Source organism: Salvia hispanica, chromosome 3 (assembly GCF_029641045.1).
Source record: "Salvia hispanica isolate PSC_SH4W2 chromosome 3, Shi_PSC_v1, whole genome shotgun sequence".
Classification (NCBI taxonomy): Eukaryota; Viridiplantae; Streptophyta; class Magnoliopsida; order Lamiales; family Lamiaceae; genus Salvia; species Salvia hispanica.
The window spans coordinates 16,220,107-16,231,541 of record NC_142694.1 but is presented as its reverse complement, the minus strand read 5'-3'; the positions used below and the strand labels follow the sequence as shown (position 1 = coordinate 16,231,541).

Here is an 11,435-nt window from a genome sequence, read left to right as displayed (position 1 = left end):
TATATTGTAGTACTAAATTAGTAGTATATTTATTTAATCGTAGCAAACGAATATCTTTCGTTGAACCATACACGATCGTGAAATAAAAGTTTGACCCCAATACTTATTGTGTCGTGCATGATTACCAAAGTCTAAAAAATACTAATTCCTCCGTCCCTAAAAGTTTATCCCATTTTTTCATTTCTGTCCGTGCACAAAATTTATCATATTTTACTGTTTACCATTTCTTTTAATAAATCTCATATTCCACTAACTCATTCAGGGACGGATCCATATGGGCATCACAAGGGACAATTGCCCTAGCTGAAAAAATTTATTTATTCTATTTTGATTATTAGTTTTTAATTTTTTTTTGAAATATCTCTATATATGCCCCTTCTCTACCTCTTAAAATATCTTTATATATATTTTTGCCCCATATGTATGGAATTCCTGGCTCCGTCCATGAACTCATTGCTACTCACATTTTATTTTAAAACTAATATATAAAAGTAGGAGTCATATTCCACTAACTTTTTCAAACTCACTTTTTTATTACATTTCTTAAATCCGTGTCGAATCAAAGTGAGGCATGATTCGGGGGGACAGAGGGAGTACTAGTTTCCATAATAATATGGGATATTTACGTCAAATATCACGAAATATTCCAAAAATTTATTGTTTTCTTATAAATTTTAAAGTTTAAACTTTATTGTATACTTGTAGACTATCACAAACTAGTTGTTAAATTTTTCCACCGGTCAATATAATATCCCTAATAATATTGTTTGATTATCAAATTATACTGATTTTTAACGCAAAAAGGCACTTATGTCAATAAAGATCCACAAGCTTTTTTTAGTACGTATTCAATTTGTTTTATGATTCAGAGGTTAAATTAGTAGAGATAATTAAATTCATTCTAATAAAGAATGGAGAAAGTTTACTTAAATGCTTTCAGAGGTGCTATGTAAACATGATCATATTGACACCGACAACATGAATCTTTTGAAAGTGATAGAAAGTTCGTTGTGTCGTCTATAGTTATAATTTTTTTTTTCTTGAAAATCAATATACATTAAATCATTAATTCAACAGACTCGATATTAATTTGGTATATTTATATATTGGGTGTTAATTGTATTGTATACGTTGTGCAATGAATCACAAAATTTGACCAAAATTATAAGTTGTTGTGCAACTTCTCATTAGTAGTCTGTTAATCCATTCGTTCAAAGATATATATGTCCCTTTTTGCTTCCATCCTTTCACTATTACATTGTATTCACATTTTAGTAGTATAAATTACTCAATTTGTTTAAAAAAATATTCTCATTTGTAAATTACATAAATATTAATAAAAAATTGATAAAGTAAAAAAGAGAAGAAAAAAAAATGATTAAATTTGAGAAAGATGGGAAAAGAAAAAAAAGTGAATAAAAATAAGAGAAAGTTTACATTTTTAAAATATAGTACTCCTAACTATTTTTCATTGACACCCTAAGATGGCAAAATAAAACTCCATCTATTAACAAATAAAGCAAAACATTATGCGAATGTGAAAGCAATCAATATGCGATGGAAACATACGCGAGTGCAATATAATTTACTAATAAAAAGTATTTAAAAACGATGGAATTAAACAATTTAGTTCAAAGAAGTTCTTCAAAAGTCGTTTAAACTACTCCTTAATAAATGGACGTCATAAAAGTAATTCCCCTCCAAATTATACTTTAGAATGTACACATTACCCACGTAGAAACTTGTAATGTCAAAATAGTTTAAAACTAATTTGATTGACAAGATCAATCCTACAAAGAAATTGATTTTGTCAGAGATATTTGTCTTGGAAATACTAGAGAAATTTTTTATTATGGCATGACGTTTTGACCCAATTTCAAACTTGAGAGTTGGGTGAATCAATGATAAGATCTTAGACTTTTTTTTGTCACGTGCTATATTTATATAATTTCACCTAAAAATGGGGTTTAAGAGGTATAAAAACTGTAAAAAATCCAACTGATGGATAAAAATAATCAACATATTAAATGAATTTGTTAAAAATAATATAAAATTATATCTTAATTCCACCACGTCCCACGTATATGTTGTAGAGTGACAATAGAAAAAAGAGAAAAAGTAAAGAAAAGAAAACTTTGTATTGATCTCATGGTTCACAAGGCTATAATAGCAATATTTAATTTTTAACAATATCTACTATTTATAAAGAAATAAACTCCAAGACGTGTTGTGTAACACCCCGACTTTTTACCCTAAGGCTTAGAACATCGATATATATATAAATATAAGTTTCGCGTCTAATTCTTCTTATTATTACTTCTTGTTATAATTAACCGTTGTGAAGTATATGTTGAGGTAGTGAACAAAAAAATAGTAATAGTCAATATAGATGGTTGCTATAATAAAAGTCCGTTTGTGAAGACCGAGTTTCAAATAAAAATCCGTACACGAATTTAACGTTTAAGTAAATATCTAAAAATAAAATAAAATACTCTCCGTGCCTTCCGGACCTTGCGCAATAGCCACACCTTGAATCCCGATACCTACACGAATGGATAAGAAGCACGTTAAATCAAGACGAGACAATCGACGAAATCAAATCACATCAATCACGCAATCCAAACGACGGCTCACGTTTTCCAAACGACGGCTCACGCCTTTTTAGGTGACGAGACATAATATTCTTGCCATTTTTGGCATGACAATTGATTGATAGGACAACTTGCCTCTTTTGGCAAAAAGTCCATGACTCTTGGACAATGCATTGCCTTCCTAAACCAAGCTATTAACCATGTAAAGCCATGCATTCTTTTCCTCTATAAATACTACACCACTCCTTCACCTACACTTTTGCTTCAACACTAGATTTCTCTAAACAAAATCTCTTTTCAACTAATGATGCTAGCAAGTGTTTGAAGAAGAGGAGCCAAAATTTCTACACTACCATCCTTCTCATCTTCCTTTTCTTAAGGTAATTCTCCTAACAACAATCTTCACTACATAGCCATTTCTATACTTTTCAAGCATGAACTTTTGGGTTCCACAAATCATAGTAGTGTTTGAATACTTTTCCCTAATGATTTCATATCAACTATGCATGACTATCTAGAATAGAATTTTTGCCTTAATCCATATAAGCTTAGACTAAGTAAACAATTAAACAAAGCCTAATCCACTAAGAAATCTTCAACACACAATAATAACAATTTTGGGAGAGCTCACCTATGAGCACAAGAAACTGACCGGCGGCGGCAGTCCGGCGGCGGCGGCAGGGCGACGGCGGTGGCAGTCCGGCGGCGGCGGCGGTGGTTTTTCCGGCGTTTGGCGCCGAAAGTAACCTCTTCCGACCCCATTTTTCACGATCTATCCAAATCTTCACATTTCAAGACCCAATTGTTAGTCCTAGGCCTCCAATTTAAGAAAAATAAAGAAGAAGAGAAAGAAAGGGAAGTGGGGGGGGGAGAACCCTACCTTTTCGGTCGACGGCGGCGAGACCGCCGGCGAGAAGCAGCACCGGCAGAGGGGAGAGCCGAGAGGGAGAGCCGGCGAGAGGGAGAGCCGAGAGCCGAGAGAGAGAGAGAGAGAGAGAGCCGCGAGAGGGAGAGAGATAGAGGCCGAGAGAGAGAGGAGAGGTCGGCGCCGGCGCCGGCGCCGCTCGCCGGCGACGCCAGGGCGCCGGCAGAGGGGAGAACCGAGAGGGAGAGAGAGAGTGGGAGAGAGGGGAAGGCATGTTTGTTTGAAATGGAGGAAAGAATGGGAGGAGTAATTCTTTTAGTAATTAGGGCAACACTTTTGCCTATTGGGCCTCCTCTTTGGGCCAAAGAATTTATTTAACAAGATGGTCTCCTAGTATTAATTCTTTGGGCCGAGAATTTAGAGGAAATGGGAATTTTGGGCTTTGAAGTATAAGAAATAAAATGAACCTTATCTCTTAGTTGTGAATTAATATTTCTTAAAATATGTGAAGCCTTTAAATAATTAATCTTACGATAAAGTAATGTCTTGCCCTCCTAAATTAATTAATTAAATTTCTTGAAAATAAGAATGTATGGATTTAATGAACCCTCTTCCCAAATAATTATTTAATTATCTTAAGGTGTCTCATAAAATAGAGGTCCACTTTCCTTGAGTGGAAAGAAGTAATCTTGATCGAACCCCGAACGTAGGACACATACTCCATGTAGGATCATGTCATGTCATGCACCTTATGTATGTTCATAAAGCTAATTTTTAAATCATTATACTCTTTCAAGAAGGGCGTGTTCGCGGGGTTTGATTTCCAAGGCAAAGCGTTGTAGCATTTCTTTCGGAAGCTTTGAGGTGGGCTTTATATCCAACACATTAAGTGTGGATAAAATTATCAAATATATGAAATGATTTTTGTTTGATAAAATTGCACTTACTTTTTTTAAATGTTATCGTGCCATAAATTATTTGTTTTATGATGCCTATCTGCTTGGCGATGCCAAAGGAATGAATGAATGAAACGAATTCGGCTCCAATAGGACCAAGATCCTATTCGAGTTAATGTGCACGAAGGAATGGACCGTGAGTCATCGAGAGGGTTGGCCGGTCAATGTGATCGTGGAAGGTGGCCACCTTCCCGACACGGAATGAGCCATCAGATATGGCGGATGGATGGAATGAACCATCAGATATGGCGGATGAATGGAATGAACTTAGCTTGATCAAGCGAACTTTATGAAAATGAATTTAGTAAGCTCGGGCCTTTAAGAAAACCCCCGTGCGTTACTGTGATGGCATGATAATAACTTTTTCTTATATGTGTATCTTTCGGCAATGTGTTCACTGAGTACCCCGTACTCAGCCCTGCATGTATTTCTAAATGTGCAGGTTGAGCAAGTGATGAAATGGTGGCTGAGTGGAGTTGGTGGTCGTATTATCTCTTTTGTAGGATTTTCGTGGCATGTGTCTTCATACACATGGCCACATGGTTACAACTCCTTCCGCTGTGCTTTTGTCGTAGTATTTTGTAATAGATGGGTCATAGGAAAAACGACCAGTAACGAGTGATCTGTGATAAACATTCTTTCAAATTTCTCATGATCTTTGTTGTCTCGTGAACATCTCTCATCTTATGAAGAAATATTTATGTCTTATCATGAATTCTTTCATTCCCTTTCTACCCCCTCTTCTTAATTCCCTCCCCTGGTCACGATTTACCGAGTAATGCTATCCTTAGCAAAGCGCGGTCGTGACAGAGTGGTATCAGAGCCTAGGTTTTTTCTCTGTAACCGTGAGTCCTTCTTTGGAAAGGAAAGTCTAGACTTGATTCGCTAGACTAAGTTAACGAGATCGACCACGACTCAGCACCAATTTCATCGCCCTCAACCTGAATGAAGGTAATTTTTTTCTTGAAAGATGTCTTTTAAGAATTTTATCGAACTAATAGAATGAGCGTTTTTGAAATGAGAACTTAGAAGAAATAAGTATATGTGTAATTCTCGCTTTCCCGAGCGATGTAATCTTTGTGCCAATGTTATGGGATTCATGTTGGAAGTACAAAGGGATACGTAAAATTTCCTATGCCCTGACAAACGAATTCGAAATACCTCCGTCCTAACAAAGCATTTCCCGATGCTTATATTATGACAAATTGATCTTACGCTTACAAACCCGACACACAAACTCCCTTAATAATGAACGCCTATCCCGATGCGTGCGACTTTGGCCAAGTACACCCTTTGCTTTTCGCCAAAGGAAGTAGTGTTGTGTATCCTTAAGCAACTTTCTCCCTTACTTATTGTTTCGGTAAAACATCATGTGTAGATGAACCAACGCCGGACGGCTCGCAAGCAAGTCACACCCCAGGCTGTCGCTGACAATGCGATACTCGCCTATCGATCCTACAGTCCTCGTCCTGGAGCGCACATATTGAGGGTCTTATGCAGGTTTTATGAGTTGTGGGAGACAGCCCACGAGCATGGCGTCACTGGGATTGACGGCATACGCCATCTGATTCCCCTACTACCTGACGATTGGGAGATATGGACAGCCAGCTTAGCAGATGATTTCATCCATCGTCGGCCCGACACCCTAGAGGATGAGGGAGACTTCCCAGGCTTCCTATGTGCCATTATTGATCAGTATTTGCGATACCAGAACGTTCCGCCAGCCTCCCCAGACATCTTAGCACCGCCCCCACCTCAGTGGGAAACTCCGACCCTCCCTATTACTGAGCCTCAGGGCCAGTATGATCACGAGGCTGGACCTTCACATAGACATGGGAGGGACCTACTCCCGGGCTACGATGTACCCCAGGGGGTGCACCAGTTTTCCCACCCAGAGCATGACCCGACACGGTGGGGCGAGGCCCCCATGATTGTTGCCCCTGACAACGATGAGTACCCGATCGAGTATCAGGCAGATGATGAAGCAGCTCCGCTGATGAGGAGTCCGAATGAGCACAGACAGTTCTTGGGGTTGCCGGATGGACAACCCCCACCCGATGAGTTGGACACTGAATGGGATCGATGGGCAGCTGACATGAGACGATGGTTGGCATACTTTGAGGACGGCCCCATTATCGTTAGGGATGAGATACACCGTGAGGTTTTGGAAGTTCCGGATGTTGCGATACCTCATCCCGTGCCGGAGGTGTTACCAGGAGGGGCCGCAGATGACCCGATCGAGATCAGTAGCGACGATGGCTTTGAGGGGAGCTCGGGGCTGAGCTCTCTAGACTCGGATGGCGACTGGTAGAGTAGTGTTAGTTATGTACCATCAGCAACGGACCCTTTATGAGGCCGTCCTGATGCTAGTAGTTTTATCTCTAGTCCCCTTGTGACGTGAAAACTGTTCTTTCCTACGGTTTCACGCTTTTCTTTTGTTGATCGCGTAGAGTTGGGACTTTCGTTTGTTATGTAGGAGGATCTGTTATGTACAAAAAGTCCTCTCTAGAGGCAATTTTGGCTTGATATATATATATATGCAGATGTTCTATGCTTACGATCGCATTTTGTTATAGGTGATGTTATTATGCCTCTTGTTGGTAGCCTTCAATTAAAGTTATGTACAAAAGACCCATGCGTGTTTGCAAATTTTTATTATCTCAATAGTAATCTTCTTTTCTTATAGAATGCCACCTAGGAGGGTAGGACGCCCTAGAGGACGGGGAAGGGGACGCGGTGGAAGAGTGCCCCAAATTGTCGAAGGAAATCATGAAGATTGGCGCGAAGTTACGCCACCACCTCCATCTCCATCTCCGCCTCCACCTTCACCTCCCCCGCCACCACTTATGCAAATTCCGAGGATTGAACGCAGGATTGAAGAAGTCTTTCTCCGACAGAATCCACCAACCTTTAACGGACTGGGCGACCCGGCCGAGGCTGAGACTTGGGTCCGTGCGATGGAGCGGATATTCAACTTCTTGCAATGCACAGATGGAGAGCGTATGACGTGTGTGACCTTCCAATTGGCCGGATCGGCCGATTTCTGGTGGGAGGCACGTAAGAAGACCATGACCCCAGGCCAGATTGCAAGCTTAACTTGGGAGCAGTTCAAGGCAGAAATGTATGATAAGTACATCCCTAAGAGTTACCGAAAGAAGAAGGAAGTGGAATTCTATCACCTTAAGCAGGGAAGGATGTCAGTAACAGAGTATGATAGGGTTTTCTGTGAGATGTCCCGATATGCTCCAGAACAAGTCGACACCGATGAAAGGATGGCAGAGAAATTTTGTGCCGGTCTGAGGCACGAGATTAGGATGGCGCTAGCTAGCCACGGGGGATTGACCTACGTGGAGTCCCTGAGCCGAGCCTTGGATATAGAGGCAGCAATGCCCACTGAACGGAGCACTCAGACTGTAGCTCCGGTTCCTCCTCAGAACTACCCCCAAGGGTCCAAAGAAAAACGCAAATGGGAAATTACTCGAGGTCCCCAACAGCCGAAACGACCGTGGCAACCACAATCTCACCACCATGATGTTGGAAGACAAAATGCCTCAAATCCAACTGGGGGCTATCAATCAAATCTGAGACCGTGCCCCAAGTGCCACAAGGTGCACCCGGGAATCTGCAGAGCAGTGACAGACAGTTGCTTCGTGTGTGGAAGGAATGGCCACTTTGCTAGAAACTGTCCAAGCAAGATTTCTGGAGGAGGGACAAGGTCGAACCAACCAGTACATCGCACACAGTTGCAAGCAGTCCAGATGCAATCTTGGCAACCACCACATTTACCTCCTCCACCAAAGCAGCAACATCCTCGGAGGCCGAGTCTCCCATCACAGGCCCGTGCCTATGCTCTCAGGCAGAAGAAGCCAGACGGGGACCAAGGAAATCTGGCAGGTATGGCTATGCTCCTCGGTGTACCTATCATTCTCTTATTTGATACTGGTGCGTCGCACTCCTTCATATCAGCACCTTGCGTAGATACCTTAGACATCCCCACGAAACAAGTCGAACATAGAGTTAGGGTATCTTCGCCTATCGGAGGAATAATTGAAATTAAGTGCTTCTGCTCAAACCTAGAGGTTTCTTTTGGAGGACATCAGTTATTAGTCAACAACTTGAGTGTTATGCCTATGTCCGACGTCGACATAATCCTTGGGATGGATTGGCTAGCTGAAAACTATGCCACTATCCTGTGCAACCAACGACAAATCTCTTTTCACCCTCCCGGAAAGGACGTCACTAACTTTCATGGGGTTACCTTGGGTAAGCGGAAATCCATAATCTCCGCGCTACAAGCTGCAACGCTTGTACGAAAAGGCCACCCGGCCTATCTTGTCTACCTGAACGAAGAGGGAAAGGAAGGGAGGAAGATTGAAGATGTGGAAATAGTGCGAGAGTTCCCAGATGTGTTTCCCGACAATCTACCTGGCTTACCCCCGGATAGGCAATTGGAATTCACCATCGATCTCGAACCCGGGTCTGCGCCAGTGTCGAAAGCTCCATATCGAATGGCTCCGAAGGAATTGGAGGAATTGAAGATGCAACTTCAAGAACTGATGGACCTGGGTTTCATCAGACCAAGTGTCTCACCATGGGGAGCACCAGTACTTTTTGTAAAGAAGAAAGATGGGACGCTAAGAATGTGCATTGACTACCGGGAATTGAACAAGCTAACTTTGAAGAACAAATATCCGTTGCCAAGAATTGATGATTTGTTCGATCAGCTCCGAGGAGCTAGTGTCTTCTCAAAGATGGATTTAAAGTCAGGCTATCACCAACTGAAGATTCGACAAGATGACATTCCAAAAACGGCTTTTCGAACGCGGTATGGCCACTACGAGTTTGTGGTGATGCCCTTCGGCTTGACAAATGCACCTGCGGTTTTCATGGATCTCATGAATCGAGTCTTCCACCCCTATCTTGACAAGTTCGTGTTGGTGTTTATAGACGACGTGCTCATTTACTCAAAGGACAAGAAGGAACATGAGGAACACTTGCGGATCACTCTGGAAACGCTTAGGGCCGAGAAGCTATATGCCAAATTCAGTAAGTGTGAATTTTGGCTCAACGAGGTGAATTTCCTCGGTCATGTGGTGACTGCCGAAGGAATTCAAGTAGATCCAGCAAAGGTGGAGGCCGTGCAGAATTGGAAACCTCCTGGAACACCCAACGAGATACGAAGCTTCCTGGGATTGGCAGGTTATTATAGGAGATTCATCGAGGGCTTCTCAAAGATTGCAAGACCGATGACGCAACAACTCAAGAAGGGCACCAAAGTTTCGTGGACCCCAGAATGTACAGAAAGTTTTGAGTTACTAAAGAAGAAACTGACCACCGCACCAGTTCTGGCCGTCCCAGATCCAACGGCAGACTATGTGGTTTACACTGACGCATCAAAAAGTGGATTGGGCTGCGTCCTCATGCAAAATGGCAGGGTAATAGCTTATGCATCACGACAGCTCAGACCACACGAGCTTAATTATCCTACCCATGATTTGGAGTTAGCCGCGGTAGTGCACGCACTGAAGATTTGGAGGCACCATCTCTACGGAGTTCGGTGTGAGATTTTCACTGACCATAAAAGCCTCAAGTACTTCTTCGAACAGAAGGACTTAAACATGAGACAGAGGAGGTGGTTGGAGCTGGTGAAAGATTATGATTGTGGCATCAACTACCATCCCGGCAAGGCCAATGTGGTGGCCGATGCTTTAAGCCGAAAGGCTCAACACTTGACAGCCATGTTCACCCACGAGGAGGAACTACTACGAGATTTTGGCAAGCTCAACATGGAAATGATAAGTGCCCCAGAAACGGTAGAAGCAAGGATAGCTACTCTAGTGGTGGAGCCAGATTTGAGGGAGCGTATCATCGCTGCACAGAGACAGGACGAAGGTCTGGAAAGGATACGAGCAAAGGTGAGGACTGGCGGACATGAGACCTATCACGAGGAGGCGGACAACGCCCTCACTTTCGGAGGGAGGCTGTGTGTGCCCCAGGATGAGAAGCTGAGAGATGAGATCTTAAGCGAAGCTCATGACACACCTTACACCGCACACCCTGGAAGTACCAAGATGTATCAAGACTTAAAGCGGAAATTTTGGTGGGATGGCATGAAGAGAAGTGTAGTATCATTCGTGGAAAGATGTTTGGCTTGTCAACAAGTCAAGGCTCTTCATCAGCGACCGTACGGGAAATTGCAACCCTTAGAAATTCCCGAATGGAAATGGGAACACATAACCATGGATTTTGTGACGAGCTTGCCACGGACCAAGCGAGGAAACACTGCCATCTGGGTGATCGTGGATCGCCTCACCAAGAGTGCCCACTTCCTGCCAATTCCAATCACTTATGGATCTGAAAAACTATCTCAACTTTATGTGCGGGAAATCGTGCGCTTACATGGTATCCCAGCCTCAATCACGTCAGATCGAGATGCAAAATTTACTTCAAATTTCTGGCAGAGTCTGCAAGAAGAACTGGGTACGAAGTTAAATTTCAGTACCGCGTTCCACCCACAGTCTGATGGGCAATCGGAAAGAACGATCCAAACGCTGGAAGATATGCTCCGAGCCGTCATACTTGACAGGGGAGGAAGTTGGGAGACAATTCTGCCCCTGATAGAATTTGCCTACAACAACAGCTACCAGGCAACCATTAATATGGCACCTTACGAGGCGCTATATGGGAGGAAGTGCAGATCACCACTATACTGGGATGAGGTCGGCGAAAGGAAGATGCTGGGTCCCGAAGTAGTCAACGAAATGGTTGAAATCGTGCGGCAGATCAAAGGGAGAATCAAGGAAGCACAAGACAGACAAAAGTCCTATGCAGATGCTCGACGGACCGACCTGCAGTTCAAGGTAGGAGACAAGGTCTTCTTGAAGGTGTCTCCTTCTAAAGGGATAATACGTTTTGGAGTGAAAGGGAAGCTTAGGCCTCGTTTTATTGGTCCCTACGAAATCTTGGAGGAAATCGGACCCGTTGCATATCGTTTGGCGCTGCCACCAAGTTTCGGAAGCGTGC

The 11,435-nt window shown here is 42.6% G+C and overlaps 1 long non-coding RNA gene across 1 annotated transcript; it reads right to left on the bottom strand.

Annotated features, from left to right (window-relative positions):
• Positions 1 to 2,371: 2,371 nt before the first annotated feature.
• LOC148930255 (uncharacterized) lies at positions 2,372 to 3,725 on the bottom strand. Its single transcript, XR_016137438.1, has 3 exons — positions 3,472 to 3,725; positions 3,223 to 3,373; positions 2,372 to 2,543 (listed from the first exon to the last, which is right to left on the bottom strand). It is a non-coding gene; the product is annotated as an uncharacterized LOC148930255 (long non-coding RNA).
• Positions 3,726 to 11,435: the final 7,710 nt, after the last annotated feature.